The 18,399-nt window shown below is 39.3% G+C and overlaps 1 pseudogene; it reads right to left on the bottom strand.

The window, feature by feature from the left end:
* Window positions 1-4,609: 4,609 nt before the first annotated feature.
* On the bottom strand, window positions 4,610-4,731 carry LOC112472847 (annotated as a pseudogene).
* Between the last annotated feature and the right edge of the window lie 13,668 nt (window positions 4,732-18,399).

Below are 18,399 nucleotides of genomic sequence, written 5' to 3'. Positions count from 1 at the left end.
CAGAGGAATATGTCTCAAATGAAAGAATAGGACAAAATCCCAGAAAAGGAACTAAATGGAGACAAGCAATCTGCCAGATAAAGAGTTCGAAACAAATATTATAAAGATGCTCAATGCACTAGGTAGAAGAATAAACTCAGTAAACCTTCAACGAAGAGACAGAAAACATAAAAAGGAACCAATCAGAACTGAAGAATACACTAACTGAAGTGAAAAATATTCAAGTAGGAAATCACCAACAGATTTGATCACACAGAAGAATGAGTTAGCGGCCTTGAAGAGAAGGAAGAGCATAAGGAAAAAGGATTTTTTTTAATGAGGGTAATTTAAGGGACCTCTGGGACAATGTTAAGCATACCAACATTTGCATCATATGGGTCACAGAAGAAAAAGAGAGAAAGAAACAGAAAACCTATTTTAAGAAATAATGGCTAAAAAATTCCCTAACCTGGTAAAGGACACAGATATTCGAGGCCAAGAAGCAGTGAGAGTCCCAAATAAGATGAACCCAAAGAGCTTACTCTAAGACACTTCATAATTAAAATGCCATGTATTATTTCTTACAACTGCAATTGAAGCTATGATTACCTAATTTTTTAAAAAAAACTGTATAAAACAATAATAAAATTGTGTTGATGGGCCTACAATATAATTTGTATGACAATATGGCATGATAGAGGAAGGGGGAACAGAAGTATATTACTTGGTATTAATCTGAGCTAAATTATTTTAAATTGAGATGTTAACTGTAATCTCTAAGGCAACTAAGAAGAAAATAAGTGGAAAAATATACTGAAAGAATCAAAGAAATTATGATATACTAGAAAACATTTATTCAAAACAAAAGAAGGCAGTCCTGGAGAAATACAGTAACAAAAAAGACATATGAAAGAAATAGCAGAACGGCAGACAAAAATCCTACCTTAGCCAACCAGTATATTTCAGTCCCTCTGCCACAGTGTTTGGGTTAGTGATGGATACATGATGCATGCTGAGTCAATGTGAGGTCAGCCTATTCAGTGATTGGGGAGTTTACTCTCCCTCTGGACAAGAAAAAGGAAGACTTGGTTGATGCTGGCCTTCATTTGCTAAACCTGAGTGGAGCCAACTTACGGATGTTGCTGACATCATGATTTGTCAAAGAGGGAAAAAGAAACTGATAAGAATTAGCTATTGGAGCTCCCACTGTTAGCACACGAGACATTCCTGGGTGGATAATCTGGGAAAATCCAGCCTGCAAGAGCAGGCTTTGCTGTTGGACGCTCTTTTCTGTGGCTAAAATGGCACTCCTTCCTCCCAGTAGACCCAACTTCATGCCTGGGCCTACTGGGGGGTGGGATGGGTTGAGCTCCCACTTGCTCCCTTGCCCAGACATCCCTGAGCAGTGCACGATCTATACCACAGTACACTAGACCTCTGAACCCTGCCTGAAACCTACTCATGCTCTGGAGTTGTTATACAAGCCAACACATTTTCTTTATTGAATAAGCCAGTTTAAGTCTTTTCTGTTACTTGCAACCAAAAAGAACACAACTCAGAATTTCTTATCAGAAAATTGGGTGTTACAAAGACTGGATTCTAAAAGTGGAATGGTCTGAGCTGAGAAAGTAGGCTGGAGTGTGGCGAGGATGCTTTATTCCAAGTTGAGAAGTGGGCGACCTTTCTATGTTGCAGCAAAGAGCTGGTTGAAATGTTTCCTATTGTATTTTGGGGCTCTGTCCACATTTCCATCAAGGTTATAGCATTAAGACATCTAGTAGGAAAAGAAAATCAGGACTTTGGAGATTCTGAATATATATATTGTGGCCCTGAGTTAAGTCTTATGTGAGACAAACTTAGGCTGCTGGGGGCCTTTCTGAGAGCAGAAAGAGAACATAATGCAGTAGCTGCTATCTTAACCAACCTCTGCTGAACTGACTGCACACCTGTTGCCACCGAGTCTGCGGCCATCCAATGTAGTTCTCTTCCTAAATGTATTTATGCCAATTATACCTATTGTAATTACATAATTTAATTAAATATTACAGAATTACAGGAACTGATGAAACCAAAAGGATTTTTTTTTCCCCCCTATAAAAGCTAAATAAAACGATTTGGAAAGACTTGATTAATTATGTCAATTGTTCAAAAAATTGCTTCCAAACTCTACAAATTAGGAGAAATAAAAATGTAAAAGGATTTCCGTCATATGCTTCACAAAAGTTTTTAAATGCTTGCTCACATAAAAAATAAAAGAAACTGTAAATTTTAGATGCCTCCATGCATTATGGCTGAGGTTTATGTGAGAAAGATCCAGACCCACATTTGAAGAAAAAGCCTTGGCCTCACACCAAAATAATGTAACTAGTTGAGTTAAAATGTTTATAATAGATATGTATCCTTTCATGTCTCTTTTTGAATTTAAATTGACCAACAAGCAGTCCTACCATGTTGGTTAAGCTAAGAGATACTTTTCTGTGGAACTGGCTATCCCGTGTCTCGGGAAAGGAAGGCTGGAAAAGCTTAATTCTCCTTCACGAGCTAAGGCCAGTGCCAGAGAAAGCAGGAAGGTGAGCATTTTCCATAAGAGTGAAGCTTAGGCTTGAGCAATCTCACTCTCTGCATCTATTTCAGACACCTTAGATTTTCCACCAGCAACCAGGTGAACAGGATGCGGGGATGACTAAATGCTTAAGGAAACTATTTCCAAAGAAACCCAAGCCTGGCCAAAAAGCATTGGTGACCCTTCAGGTCTAGTGTTGAGGGAAGAGATCTGCTCTCTCTCCTCCTGGGCATGCTGCTGGTCATCATCCTGCAACCATTAAATCAACAATGATGAGGGCAGGGGCGCAGGGGACACCACTGGGCTGTAGATCAAGACTTGACCCTTCCTTTTTAATCATGTTAGCCATCAGATTTCCTTTACTGTATGGATTTGGTCTTCTGCTTGTTTCCAAGCATATACAAAGAGAAGCTGTATATGCTTCCACTTTGTGCTGCAGGAGGCACGGACCCTGCAGGCTAGTTCCCAAGCTGGAACGGCCAGGGTGGACACTAGTGGAAGATGGTGGAGGAAGGAGAGAAGCACCAGTGGATTTCTCCTGCTCCTTGTCTGTCCCTAGGAACACCATATGGAGCAACTGAGTCTCTCTCAGCTCCTCTCAGAAGATCTTCGCCCTTTGCCTCCTCCCTCTGGCCCAGGGATGGTGGTGGCTTCCTGTGAGTGTTAATCTCTGGGCCGTCTCCCTGTCTGTTGTCTGGCATTTCAGCTCTGCCTTCCTTCCGCAGGGTAGCCAGTTTCCTGCATCAGGCCCCTCTGTCTTAAATACTCAAGTGATTTCCTTGAGAAGACCCTGACATAGTATCTAATTCAAAGCCTCAGTCCAGAGCTTCTGAAGGAAGGGTCCAAAATACAGTCTATTACTCTTCTATATCTGAAGGTCTTTAGTTTCACATTTAATAAATGCTCATGTTATTTTTTCCCCCTGCATTCTCAACATGTCTTCTATTTATGACTTAAAGTTACACTGGAGCTTATAAATGGACTTTCTTGTTTTCTAGTTATTACATCTTGGCATAATACTTTCCAAACACCATTTTATTATGTTCCACACTTAAAAAGCCACCTGGATATTTTCCCTTTCTAGTCTTTTTGTTAAACTATCTTTAAGCCCCCTTGCGTGTTTTCGTAATGTGTAACACAGACTCTGTTACGACAGAAAAGTTTCAAAAGACTTGTGCAGCTGGGAACTTTTTGATGATTTCATTTTATAAGTCCTTTGGAATGAACGTGGGCATTAAGAGGAACGATGAATACAATATCAGTTTAACAAGATTTGAGTGGCCTTATTTTTACAGAAAAGTTAACATTTCTAGACACTGTGATTCCACCAGTGGCTTTCTCTATAATGTTATAAAAATGGAATTTAGCAGACATATAAAATGAAAAAAAAAATAGAAGAGCTGTCATAAATCTCTTTTACTAAAGTGTTTTGTGATTGCTTCGGAAAGAAACAAGATGAGAAAGTCCAGGTGCTATCTGTTAAAGTTTAGGGCCGATGTTTCAGCATCTCCAAGGGCTATAATGAAAGAAACTAAAGAACACAGGTCGCATGTTTGACAGTAACTCACCAGAGAAATCAGGTCCATCTGGCTTCTCCACAAGAAATAGGAATGCACGAGATTGAAGCAATGAACAGGGCACAGCATGGCAGAATTCTCCTCTGTGGCAGGCCCCAGTCTGCCCCGTCCTGGCCATGATACCTCCCCGAGTAGGGTGTGACAGGGCAGTCAGAGGGTGGGCTGTGGAGGATGGATCTGCTTACCTTTATGACTATTTGCTGTGATGGCCGTATCGCCCACTTGTATCACGAAGGCCGTTCCCCCAAAGAAGCCCGCATGGCTGCATCACTTGGGCAGGAAAGGCAAGAGGGAGACTGCTCAAGGATTGCTTCTCTCTCTCTCCGGTCTGTGCACTGATAAACGCAAAGACGGTTCATTGTTGAGTTTTGTCTTTGGACTAGCTGTACTTCTTCATAGACTTTTTTTTTCACTTATCGGTCTTTGGTTTATACCCTCCGAAAAATACAAAGATTGTTTAATATTTGGACTTTTTATTAATTTTTTTTAATGCCTACAGCACCTGGTATTCCTAAGTGGTCTCCCATCCAAGTACTAATCAGGCCCGACCCTGCTTAGCTTCTGAGATCAGATGAATCAGGCATGTTCAGGGTGCCTGATATGGCCATAGACAATATCTCAACTTTTTAAAAAACAATATATTTTGAGAGCTTTTCATATTCTATATGATCTAATAGCTGTGTGATAGTTCTTCACATGGATACACTGTATGTGTTTAAACCAGTGTCATATTGGTGGACATTTTAGATAGTTCCAATTTTTGCCATGGCAAATACTGCTGCAGAAAACACCCAGGTACATTTTCCCCTCAGTGACCTTTCTTTACATTTCCATCAGATGAATTTCTAGCAGTGGGATTTCAGGGACAAAAGGTATATATATTTTATATTTTGACAGGTATTGCTATATTGTCTTCTTGGAAAATCACACCAGTTTATATTTACACAAACATCATGAGGGTGGTTCCTGGTAACTGCAGAATCCTCTTGTTTTCTGAGTACCTTGACGGGATGGGTTTGGTAAGCAAATTTAGAGGCAGAAGGTAAGGCCGAGTCAAATCTTCCCGAATAATGTCAGGAGAAGGAAACTTGAAGGGAGAGGTATGGATTCTGGAGGCCAAAGATTGGAGCAGTAACTCTGGGGCCTGCTGCGTGGGAGAGGGGAAGGAGGAAGAAATGTCATTCCTGGCCCCACAGCACAGGAGGGATTCTGAAGAAAAGCAAGCCAACGGGGCTTTCAAATTCTAATGTGGATGGGTGCCGAACCTCTCTCCCCCTCCCCTACCAAACTGTCAATAAACTGCACATTGATTACTTAGGCTTTCAGTAAATTCCTTTAGAGGTATTCAGCGAGGAAGACAAGGGAGTGGTAGGCATCTGAATCCTGGTAGTATAAGAGCACCGCAGAGCATTTGGAAAGTCAAAGCAAAGACAAGCAAAGCACCCAGGGTTCTGTAACCCTAACATAACTACGAGCATAATGTTAGTGGATTTCTGGCCACTACATTTTTTACATAGTTGTAATCATAGTATATACTTAATTTTGCATCCTGCTTTGTAAATCTGATATTAACGTGTATGTGTATATTTAGAAATAAAATTGCAAAATGGAGAAACGAATTTTTTATATTCTTTTCTCTTTTACTTGAAAGTTCTGTTTCGCTCAGAAGTAATCGTAGACATAAGTATGTAGTGAACGTTTGGGATTCTATTCTGAGGGCTGAAAGTTCAGTGTACATGTTACATGGATGTGTTTGCAGACAAAAATATGACAATAAATAAATTGTTGAGGACTGTTGTCACTTTTTAGTTCTAAATATATAGTGGTATTGACTGAAATGCCTTCTCTTTCAACTTTTGCAGATATAAGCATTTTGTATTTTGATTCTTGATCAGACTGAATTAATTTTTAATAGACAATTAGAAGTTAAAAATTGTCAGCTTGAAAGACTACAATACTTTCTCCCTGAGGTGCTGTTTTTCTAAAATATCATTTTACTTATTGAATTTCATGCCTTATTCAACTTTGCATGTACTGATTTAAGTACAGAGTTTTTTGCAAAGAAAATTAGAGAGTTGACTAGATACTTTACTTATATACTGCCAAGTAACACACAAGGCATGTTAACTATCTGGACCATGAATAGTCACAGAAGTTCCTTCTAATAAATGTTTAGCATAGATGATGAAGAGATTTTTAAACATATGATTGTTTTCATGATAGAAATATATAAATAATAGTTATGAATGCCACATGATACTTAATGTGACTTACACATTGATGGTTATAAAATTTAGGGTCTGTTCTAGGACCAGCTTCCCACTTTTACTAAGACTGGGACATATTCTCAGGGAAGGACAAAGTTTACCTCGGGCTAGACTACAAGTTAAGTCCTCTTGCATTCTTCTTCCTATGCTAGTGTCTCTCTGGTCCTTGAGTGTCCTGAGGGAGAAGTATAACCCTATGAGTTCCCTCCACCCACCTTCTCTCTCATCCTGGTGTGCTAGTATAATTCTAGGAGCCCAAGTTCCTACTTCTGATTTGACCTGATTTCTACACAAGTATTCCTGAATTATTCTTCCGTTTGCTGTATTTGCTTCCTCCTGATCGTGATCTCTTCTGGCCCTGGCTGATACCCTATCCCCATATTCAGAGAATTCTAGAGTTTGCTTGATAATATAGCTAGGTAACTACTCTGACCTGGCTGCATCAGGTTCCAGATGACCCGATTATAGAAATTTAATAGGAAGGACTAGCATCTCTTATAACATACCAGCTAAGTAATAGTTTTATTTTACTGAGGAAATCCAAGGTTCATTGTTCTTATCAGTCAGTAGCTTATCGTAAGAGAGCCAATTATGTGTAGTCACTTAGTCTATCAGACTATTTTTGTAATGATTTGTGAATGACAATTCAGTATCATCTCCACCTACTCTCCTGTCTTGTTTGATTCATTTAAATAATCAAATAGATCTGAATTCTTATAATGTATAAACTTTTGTACCTTTAAATTATGTTTGGGAAATAATAAGTAAGAAAGAATACTTGATATTATTTAAATACCAGAGAATATTTTAACTGATTTAATCAGATATTCAATGAAATAGAACAATTTCTAAGACTTTGTTGTCATCTCTAACTTTTAGATCAATCCTGAATCAGGTGAATTTATATGTCTGGAAGTATCATGCCACATGATACTTAATGTGACTTACACATTTATGGTTATAAAATTTATTAGTCCCAGAATATGTCCCAGTCTTAGTAAAAGTGGGAAGCTGGTCCTAGAACAGACCCTAAATTTTATAACCATAAATGTGTAAGTCACATTTTATATTAGTAAGTTGCTTCAGAAAATTCTTAGAAATATAATTTTTAAATCTTTCTAATTCTTAACTCTTTGAGGTTTAAGTAATTTTATTTCTTAAAATATAGATTTGATTTTTTAAGACAATTTACACATTTCTCCACTAAATGCTTACCCAACTTGACTTTCTATATATATGTGTGTATATATAATTAGAGGTCATTATGTAAGTATGTAAAGCTATGTATATAAAGATGCATAGTTTCAGTGCTATTTACTTAAAAGTCAACAGTTAAAGGGCTAAAATTATAATATATCCTTATTATAGAACGCGATGCAGTCATTAGAAAAAATGAGATGAATTTACCTAGAATGATAGACATTTCATGATATCTGGTTAGTGAAAAATTTTAGACCTAATACATAAAATGACACCAGTAGTTTAAAGTAGTCCTAGATCTACAGTACTCCGGTCACATTAAATATTGGTATCTGGCAGAAGCAAATGCCAGTCCTCTCTGAAAGAAGCTTTTCCCCTCCAGATCTCAAAGAATACACTGAAAAATAAATTCCCAAGAGAAATGAGCAGCTCACAGGCAAAAATTCAGAATTATTGGGAAATAAGATATCATGAACAAAAAGTAGCAAGAATAGAGATGTCAGAAATAAATCCAAAAAGACTTCAGATACTGTTACAATCAGAGACAGATTATGAATAATTATGTTTGGTGTGTTTAAATAAATAAAAGTTTGAAAATCTTCACAGGGAACAAACACTATATGGAATGATCAATCAAATTTGAGCAAGAATCAAACAGAACACCTGGAAATGAAATACATTATAACTGAAATGAACAAAAACTTAGTGAATGGAATTAGCAGTAGATCAGATACAGCTAAAGTCAGCATTAGTGACCTCAAAGACAGACAGGCATAAAGAAATTACCTAAAATGTTACACAGAAGTGACATGCAATCTATGGAAAAAACAGGTTAAGAAAAATGGTGGATAAAGTGGAAATGTGTCTAATTGGAGTTCCAGAAGGAAAAGAGATGTGGCGGGGAGGGGAGGGGAGCGATAATATGTGAGAATGGCTGAGAATTTTCCAGAACAGATGAAAACTATTTTCCTTCAGATTTGAGAACAAAGTGAAAATCAGACAGGATAAATACAAAAACAAAACAAAACAAAACAAAAATCCACAACTAGACAAATCATGGTGAAACTATAAAGCAGCAAAGACAAAGAAATCTTTAAAGGACACATATTACCTTTCAAGAGTAACAAACTGACAGCTGCTTTCTTGATGGCAGGCAGCAAAGGAGACTGTGGAATGATACATTCAATGTGCAAAGGGAAAACTATTTTCAACCTAGAGCTCCATTCTCAGGGAAAAAAAATATTTTCTGCTTGAAGCCAAAATGATATTCTCAGGCCATCAAAAACTGAGGGGAGTTTGCCATTAGCTGACCTTCGCTCAAGTATTAGACATAGAAGGAAAGTGATCACATATTTAAAGTCTGAGATACAAACAGAAATGAAGACTTCCACTAACAGCCATGATAGAGTAACAGGATTTGGATTTAGGCTTCTGCCTAAAACACCATCACAATAAAATAAAGTGACAGGAGTGAAGGATTAAAAAGGGCTGGGAGAAACCTTTTGGAGGTGATGATATTCTCATTCTCTCAATTGCAGTGACTGTTTCATGTAGTCAAAACTTATCAAATTGTACATTTTAAATATGGGCAGTCTATTGTATGTCAATCATACCTCAATAATTTTATTTTAAAAAGAAATGGAGGGCAGAGAAACTGATAAATATATAGCTAAATATAAACAATATAAAATGACTGTATAAAACAATATTGTTTTAAGAAGTTTAAAAAAAGAATTTAAATGCATGACCACAGTAGCATATTATTCCAGAGGAGAATAAAATTTTGATAGGGATGAGAATAATGTTCAGGAAATGGGTAAAAGTATTGATTAACTTGAGACTTTGTTAATTATGCATGTTTTTTTGGAATAAACATAAAAAGAATAGTATCAGAGTGCACCACTTCCAAATAGTAGCAGATACAATAAAATTTGAAAAAAAAAAAAATAATCGATCCAAATAAGAGGCAACATAGGAGAGAAAAAGAATCACAGGAAAGTTGGGACAAATGGAAAGCGTAAAATAAGATGACACATAATGTAAGTAAATTAAATGCCTTCATCTAACACAAAGACTGTCAGACTTATTTTTTAAAAATCAGCTATACTCTGTTACAATGAACATATCTAAAATATAAGTTTCCAGTAAACTTGAAAGTAAAAGGATGGAAAAAGAAATACCAGGATAATACCAAATAGAAAGCTGGTGTACTTCTATTAAAATCAGACAAAATATACTTTCAGGCAAACATCATTACTAGATAAAAACAGTGTCATTTTATAATAAATGGTCAAATACTAATAAATTTAAATTTTTATATACCTATTGAGAGAGATTCAAAATGTACAAAGCAAAAATGTTTCATATGATTAATCAGCCAATGAGACAGAAGTAGAATTGTGGTGTGGTGATTTCCTTAGAGAAAGCCAGTGTGTGACCTTTGCCCCTTTCTTCATGCTTCCTTCCTTCCTGTTGGCTGGAATGTGGTTGTGATGGCTGGAGATGGAGCAGATCTTGGAAATGTGGGCCCTGCACAGTGAAAGAGCCTGGGTCCCTCGGGACCTTGCAGAGTAGAGCCAGTGCTACAGACCCTAATGGCTCACTCCAGACTACTGTAATAAAATTGTCTTCTATAAGCCACAGTTTTTGGAGTTTCTATTTCTTACACCATAATCTAATTTGGACTTAACAGAGTGAGTTTACAAAGCTAAGGAAGTAGACACTTTTGCAGAGGGGGAAAAATAATCATGGCTTTCCTAATCCCAAAGTGTTCATGTGATGTTATTAAAACACTTAGCTAATCAATATGACAGAAGTAAAAACAGCTCCTTCAAATGACAACTGGCAATATATTGCACATGGTTTATTAATCTATGCTTCTGCCCCTTCCTTTCTGCTGACTTGCCAGTTAGGAAGGAAACAGAAGATTAACTTAGTTCATTTAGACTTCCTTTATTTATTTTTTTTCTACTTCAAGCACTTCATATCTGTGGAAATTGCTAAATGGTCCGTTTGTACTTAATATCCCCTATAGGAAATTTAATTGATTAAATGGAATCTCCCTCAGAGAATGCAGACATTGTAATTTCTGTTCTACAATACCTAAGTACAATCTGTGATCCTTGGAGGTTAGGTTTGTTCCTGCTGCTGTCGCGGTTGTTTTTCAATCTAGTGACAAGACCCAGAGAACTGCTCAAGCACACACACTTGCCAGGTAATATTACAGGGAAGAGAAAATTAAACAGAGAAAGTCCAAGAAAGATTTCGATATGGAAAACCAAAGCCTGCTAAATGCGTTTCGCGACTCCAACTCTGAAAACTCTGTTAAGTTCTGGCACATTGCGATTGGTGCAAATCCATACTGGAGTGGAATGGAGGGAGTGGTCTAGGTCCTCGAAGGGCACAGGGGTATGGAGAGCTCCATCAGTGAACCGAGTAAGTAGCTTCCAGACTGGGGAACCCAGGAACTCTTCCCAAAGGGTGTGTTGGTGTAGATGGTCTGTAGGAAATCTATTTCCGGATTCTACATTCTTTCTCAAATTTATGTATCTGAAAACGTCCCTATATATGTTCCAGTAGGTGAAATAGACAAATCATCTCATCATAAAACCCTATTTTCTTACAAATAATTCATACTGAATGCTAAAACTGATTTTCATTGCAAACAACTGTATTCATCATTTCATTATTTGAAAAGGATAATGTTCTTGGCTTTTCTCTCTTTAATAATATTACAAAGTTGAAGTGCAAAATACTACTAGTCACCCAAAGAATGCTTCTCTTCTCAAAATAAGTAATATCCTCCCTTTGCCATGTTCTCATTTGGTAGAGACACATGATTTACTAGGCATCTGGAAACCATTCTTTTAAGACGTCTTCACTGTTTCCTTTGGTGTTATTGGGAGACATCACCCGGATATTATTAATCCTCAGTTTGTTTTTCCAAAATATCAAGTCTCACATTAAATCCTTTATTCTCCATGAGGATTTCTGGAGTAATCATGTCTTGGCTAGACCACGCGTTTTCTATATCAAATAACTTCTCCTACATTCCACTGTATTTTGCTCTGAGTTTCTACCTTTAAAAGTCCAGAACAAGGATGAAGTGCTACTTGACAGAAAATGGGATAAACATTTTTTTTACAATGTTCTATCTTCTTATTTCCATAAGAGAGAGCACTTAGAATAAAATGACTTTGAATAAAATCATTTATAAAAATATTTAGAATAACTGTATGAAAATAAAGAAGCAAATCAGAAGACTTAATCATTAATTCTGGCTATTCATCCAGAGGATGGAGAATACGATAAAGTAACCAAATCATCGTGATAATGTAATGAGAATGAAGACCAAAATTAGAAGACATATGATGAATGACATAATGAAGAAGGGTGCTTTGGTAGACTGAATTATTAGTTTCAATAATTTCTTCACTCTGCTGTAGTGTCATATATCTACATTCTTGCCATGGCTGTATGGTGGGCAAATAATCACGCCCCACTCTTTGATTTTGGCTTGACTATGTGACTTGTTTCGGTCAACAGAATGTCAGATGACGTGACACAATCAGAGACTTGGAAGTGGTTCACCATGCAAGAACGTGCCACAGGTAGCCATGGCCCCTGAGCCTGGGTTCCAGAATGAGACACGTGGAGCAGAGTCACAGCCTGGAACCAAGCCCAGAAGACACAGCCACTTAGACAGGCCTAACCTACATCAGTCAAATTGCAAATGAAACTTCAATCAACCCACAGACCCAGATGTGCACTACTGAGTTTCGGGGTAATTTGTTATGCAGCACTATTGCAGCAATAGTTAATTGTCACAGAAGCTTTATCTCCTCGGACAGTCTGTGTCCATCCCCACTGGATCTGTTGAAGTCTGGGTGATATTTAGCCAGGCCTACGTGATGGAGACACGCTTTCTACAGCATGGTTGGCCCTGGGTCTTACGAAACTGATTTGCTCCTGGTTGTCTTCTTAAAAACCACAGTGATGGGTGACTACTCTTACCATTGTCTTTGGTAGTGCTCATCATTTCCATATTTGTAAAGAACATGCTTAAAATGATATTTCTTGATTTTTCTCTTTTTAAGAGATTGTTAACTTACTCTGGAAGAAAAGAGTATAACTCTATTGCTATCACTCCTGCCTCATGCTGCTTGCACACTTCCCCTATTACCAACAACTGCATGTGAATGGAAGGTCTCTTAAATGCTGGCACCTGTGGCTCTTTGCCTCCAGGCTTGTTAGTTTCAGACCTTTCACCAGAAGGTGTCAGGCTGCCACAGTGGGGAATGTGGCTAGAAGGGGCTGAGGGGATTCTCGGCCTGCAGTGTGCCTGTATTAATTAGTTCTCACAAACTAGAAGTCTCATGATGTTGCATATAGGTTTAATTAATCATATAGATCTTTTTTTTTTTTATCATTTCTACAGGTGTTGCTCAAACTGAGAAGAGACTGTATTTGTTTTTTTTTTTACTTTTAGACAGTACTAAAGTTCATAACATACTTGCTCTATTCCCCAAAATATTTGAGGTTCCAATCATTTTGATTATTTTCTCAAATATTCCAGTCAAAAGGCCAATCAACTGAATTACATGTAAATACGAGCGAGATAAAGAGCAAACACATTTTCTCCATGAAGTTGCTTTAAGTCAAAATGTTTAAGACAATCCTAGAGTTTTAGTTTAGAATCAAAATAATTTTGTTGGATATATAAGAAATAACCTATTATACTTTCATATTTGTCACATGACCTAATTTTAATGAATATGTATATACAATTTCAATTTACCCATATGTCCTATGTCTCTTGTTTCTTATACTGTCCTAATATTTTACCACAGGAACATAAGCTCGTTGTAACAGATCAAAAGATAAAGAGGTATACAGATAAAAAAATTAACAATTCTTCCCCACCCATTCATTTTCTACAGCAATACATATTATTGATCTGCTGTAAAACCACCCACAATTTGTACATATACCTAGGAAATAGTATGTTAAAATTGTTTCACTAATTCAAGACATTGGGATTCAAGATACAATAGACAATTTATTCCAGAGTGAGGGCCTAGGCTGAGATGTAAATTTGTAAAGTCTGTAACTGGAAAGTCAATTTCCTGACTCACCCATATTGAAATTATAGAAGGGAAATGAGTGGATTTCCAGGGAGGAGATTTGGGGGAGAGCTGTGCTAACCATCTCTCCTCACCTGCCCCCAGTCTCAGTTCAGAAGGAAAGAAGAGAGATTTTAAGGAGACCACTTAGAGAGCTTAATATGTGTCCTTTGTCCTGTGCAGTTGGGAGTGGGGGAGGACACAGTGGACGAGCCTGGGGGATGAGGCAGGTCAGGTATAGGGGCTTTGGCAGCAAAGTGCAGGAAAGCTTCTATGGTGTTGGGACTGGCCTGCACTTCCAGAGTTTGCTGGGCAAGTAATGAGTGTATGCTTCCCATGAACCAGGTTCAGGCTGTGTGGGGAAAAATACACTGGTGGGGGCTGGAGGAGGTGGGATGGCAGCTATAAGACCTCGGCTGACAGTAGATGTATAAACTGCTAGATGCCCATGACTGTAGCCAGAACTGAGAAGCTTGTTCTGGGATGGAGGAAAACATAGTGTGAAGATCACCAACCATGTAAGGTTTTTGAAGAGCCAAGAAAAACACCCGTAAGAGAAAGAGTCAGTTTAGGCTTCATACAGAGAATGCGGAGTTAGCTTCTTGACAATGCAGACAAGTTAGAAGTTTCCTTGTCATGTTCCGTCTTCTCCCTTCCCTGTCCTTTCTTACCTGAACGGTTAGACTAAAACTACAGCTAGGAAATAGCAGAGACATTCAGTAATAAAAAGCCAACTATGCATTCTAAATATCCCATGACTGTTACCGTGGCTGGTCTGGTGGGATGACCCAGACCTCTGAATCTGAGGGGTCTGCGCCCTTACTTGCCTTGCTCTGGTCAGGCTGTGGTTGCTGTGATTTCCAATTCACAGTTATTGCAAGGCACGGAAATACTAAGAGCCGGCCAAGTGAATCCCCTGCCCCCTTGGCTGTAAACATCCTCCATCCTGGTGGTGGCATTCTAGCTTTCATGGTAATCATGATCAATCTGCGACCCGACTAGCACAATAACTCCTTGTTCCTTTTGTTGTCCTGCTAATTCATTGGCATGAGGACCCCCAAGTAGCCAGGTAGTAGCTGCAGCTTCAATTTCAAGGGAACCCTACTGTATTCTCTAATGGAAGCAACTCCCCCACTGGCAACTAGGGCTTCTAACCTGGCAGAGCCCAAGGTCGTGGAAACTGGAAGCCCAAATTCCACAAGCAGGTCACTCAGAGTTGTGGTGAGAAGGTTCATGCCTTGGTTCACACACCCATGAATTCTAGTTATTAGGGAAAAGTGCACTGCCTGTCTGTCAACCGTGAATTCAATGCCTATTATACATCTTGGAGGATGGAGACCCAGCCCTGCAGGGTGTTGTGCCTTATTGGTACCTTAGCTGGGACTTCAACAGGTCATTCCACTATCCTAACAGGATGGCTGCCTCTGGGTGATGGGGTTCATGCTAAAATCAGTGGCTTTCATAATCATAAGTCTATTGCTGCATCTCTGTTGCTCTAAAATGAGTCTTTTGTTCTGAGGCTATGTAATTACCCGAATTAAATAACCCAGTACTGCCAGCAAAGTGCATGGCACATACTGCTATCCAAAAGAGCATTTATTGAATCAATGAAGGTCTAGGAGATTAGAATCTAAGAAGGAGTCGCTTCATTTCCAGACCATGGACCTTAGTCCACAGTGTATCACTGAGAAATATCTTTGGGCACAGGGAGGCAGTTGAGGCTGGATTTCTTTGATGCTGGTTTTATCTGTAAGGGAAGGTAGGACTTCATGACATTTTCTAGTAGAAGTCCTGTTGAAACCTCCTGAAAACTCCACTGAGAGGGAATCTCGTCCCATAATGAGACCTAACTCCATTATCTTACAATATAAATAACTGTATTTTCCCATAAGACTCATGAGGTTCCCCCTGTCTCAGTCCTTTCTTTATTGGGGTATTAGACACTAAAACCAACTTGGCCTGTCACGTTCTCCTGGTTATGACCTGTAAATGCTTATGTTGGCTGCCTCACACCAGTTGGCCCCCCTCACACAGACGAACGGGCCCCTGAAGCCTGCTGACTCCTGTTTACAGACTACCACATGTTGAATTGTGCCCCCACTTCCCAGAAAAATCATACGTTGAAGTCTCAGTACCTCAGAATACAACCTTATAGGAGATAGGGTCTTGCTGAGCTTATTAAGTTAAAGTGAGTTAATTAGGGTGGGCCCCAATCCAACAGGACCGGTGTCCTTAGAAAAGGGGGAAAATTTGCACGTAGAAACAGGCATACAGAGAGAATGTCACATGACCATGAAGATGGCCATCAAAAAGCCCAGGAGAGAAGCCTAAAAGAAATCTTTCCCTCATTGCCCTCAAAATGAACAATCCTACTAACACCTCGAGTTTGGACTTCTAGCTTCCAGAACTGTGAGACAATAAATTTCCGTTGTTTAAGCTACCCAGACCATGGTACCTTGTTATGGCAGCCCTGGCAAACTAATACCCAGAATCTATGCCTAAACTCTGCCATGCACCAGAGGAGCTGGCCTGAGCCAGGGTGGCGGTTTCACAGAGAGCATGTTTAGCTGACATAAAGTTGATGGGATGGGCTAAAAGCTTTCAGGTCTTTCCCAGAAGCCCTTGGCAGACTTTTTCTAAAGTTTTAGTGGAAGAACTGAGTCACATGCCTATGCCTAGCTGCAGGCAGTGCTGGGAAAGGCCTCTGTTACAGCAAACTCCTGGGTGTCCTCTCAGTATTAAAAGCTCGTTTCCAGAACACAGCCACTTAGAATCGTCAAACTGGCTCTGTCAGTTGTGTCCAAGGAGATGTGGGCCTCACCTTTCTGGTATCTGGCTCAATAAAGAAAGCCAGGTAGCAGCCTTCTTTGAATAGATGACTCATCAATTTTGCTCCTTCCGTGTGTTGGTTACTCTTCCAGACTTGAAGGCAACAGAAGTGGTCCCTATTTCATTGAACTTACTGTGGTGGTAGGAGATAGGCAGTAAGACAGATCAGCCCAGATAAGTCCTACTGGAAGCGACTGTGAGGCTTTGATAGATTGGGTGGACAGCACTGTTGAGAGGTAGTCACTTAAGTTGAGAGCTGGCCAATCAAGTTAGTGCTTCAACGTGACAAGGAAAAACTGCAATAAGCCAGCTGGGAATTATACAATTTAAATTTACATGCTTTTTCTTGGGAACTATCTGGTTAATAAACTCAGATTTTGCCATCATATTAAGCACCACTACATTCTGACACTTGGCATGAATTTGGCATGCCTTGGAGATAGTGCAGGTTCAGTTCCAGACATTTGCATCTGAGCTAGTTGTAATCTTTATGCTGGTGGAGGGTCTTGCCTTCAATTAGTAAAAAAGGTAACATCTGTGAGGCACAATAAACCAAAGTGCAGTAAAATGAAATATGCCTGTAAATAAGGACACAGATGCTCAGGTTTTGATGGGCTCTGGCTTCTTCCAGCTATGCAAACCAAGGTCAACAGTCCTGAAATTTAAAGATCTCTGGCCATTTTCCGTATTGGGCCCAGTAATTCTCTCTCGTTTTATACAGCTGATTCAAACGTGCATGTGAAATTAAGGACCCAAATGAATTTCCATGCTTCCAGGACTGCTCCCGACCCCTCTGAATGGTAAACTCTGACCCTCGCTAGTCTATGCGACCTGCGTCAACTCTATAGGTATGGTACTGTGCTTGCCTCAGAGTGTAATCTATCCAGTTTTTGAATTCATATTATATATCTATTGATGCATAATCTTCCTGATTAGTTGCAACTCTAGGCTTCTCCAGAGGTAGAGGCCCCTTTAGGCAAAATGATTCCACTCCTAACAACTTTCATACTCTCAGAAAGAGAAGAACCCCAAAACAAAGGACGAATTTCTCCATCTCATTTCCCTACTTGTCTGCACAAAGTCTCTATTTTTGAGCTGGGACAGTATAACTACCCTGACATGTAATGCCCTAACATCATTACACACTTGCCTCTTTGGCTTTAGGGTAAGAATTGGGTTTTAATTCCTAAACACTCTACCACCCTAACTTATCCAGTGCTGGTCCCTAAACACTGTACACCCCTCTGCCAAGATAGTACATGGCTCTTTCTCTTTTCTTCCCCCCGCCCCCAAATATTTTTTTCCCAGTCATCTCCCGCTGGTTTTACGGAGTTGAGACTCTTTTTGGTGGAGTGTCTACTGGTGCAATTAAGGCTTTTCTTAATGGACAAAGGTACTGGGCACTAAAAAATATGAGGAAATGTTCTCATTTCATACCAATACTCTGAACTAGACGACGAAAGCAGTTTTTGCTTTTGCAGTATTACTCTACCACATTTGCTTTTTGGAGAGACGCATTTAAGCCTCAAATATCCTGTGAGAGGCCCTACGCTATTAAGAGCTCAGTTAAGATTTACATAGAACACCTTATGCAACACCACTGAACACCTGTCTGCAAGTCTGTGGAGAAACACAAACCTGCGTTTCTAACGAATAACTTCTCTTTGCTTTTTGTTGTAATGTTAAGTTGCTGCTGCAACCCCTAACTGCTGGTGACTTTCATTAAGGTAAACACGTCCCACCTGATGGAGTTAGTCGGGTAGAGTCCTCGAAGGAGGCTGAATAACACTGTTTCCAGGGAAGGGTCGAGCGGGGAGCAGCGGGGTGCGGAGCCCGTGGAGCCCCGCACGGGCCCGGCGTCT

This window comes from Pteropus alecto, unplaced genomic scaffold, assembly GCF_000325575.1.
Source record: "Pteropus alecto unplaced genomic scaffold, ASM32557v1 scaffold269, whole genome shotgun sequence".
Classification (NCBI taxonomy): Eukaryota; Metazoa; Chordata; class Mammalia; order Chiroptera; family Pteropodidae; genus Pteropus; species Pteropus alecto.
The sequence above is the reverse complement of the archived record's forward strand: the minus strand, read 5'-3'. Positions and strand labels throughout refer to the sequence as shown.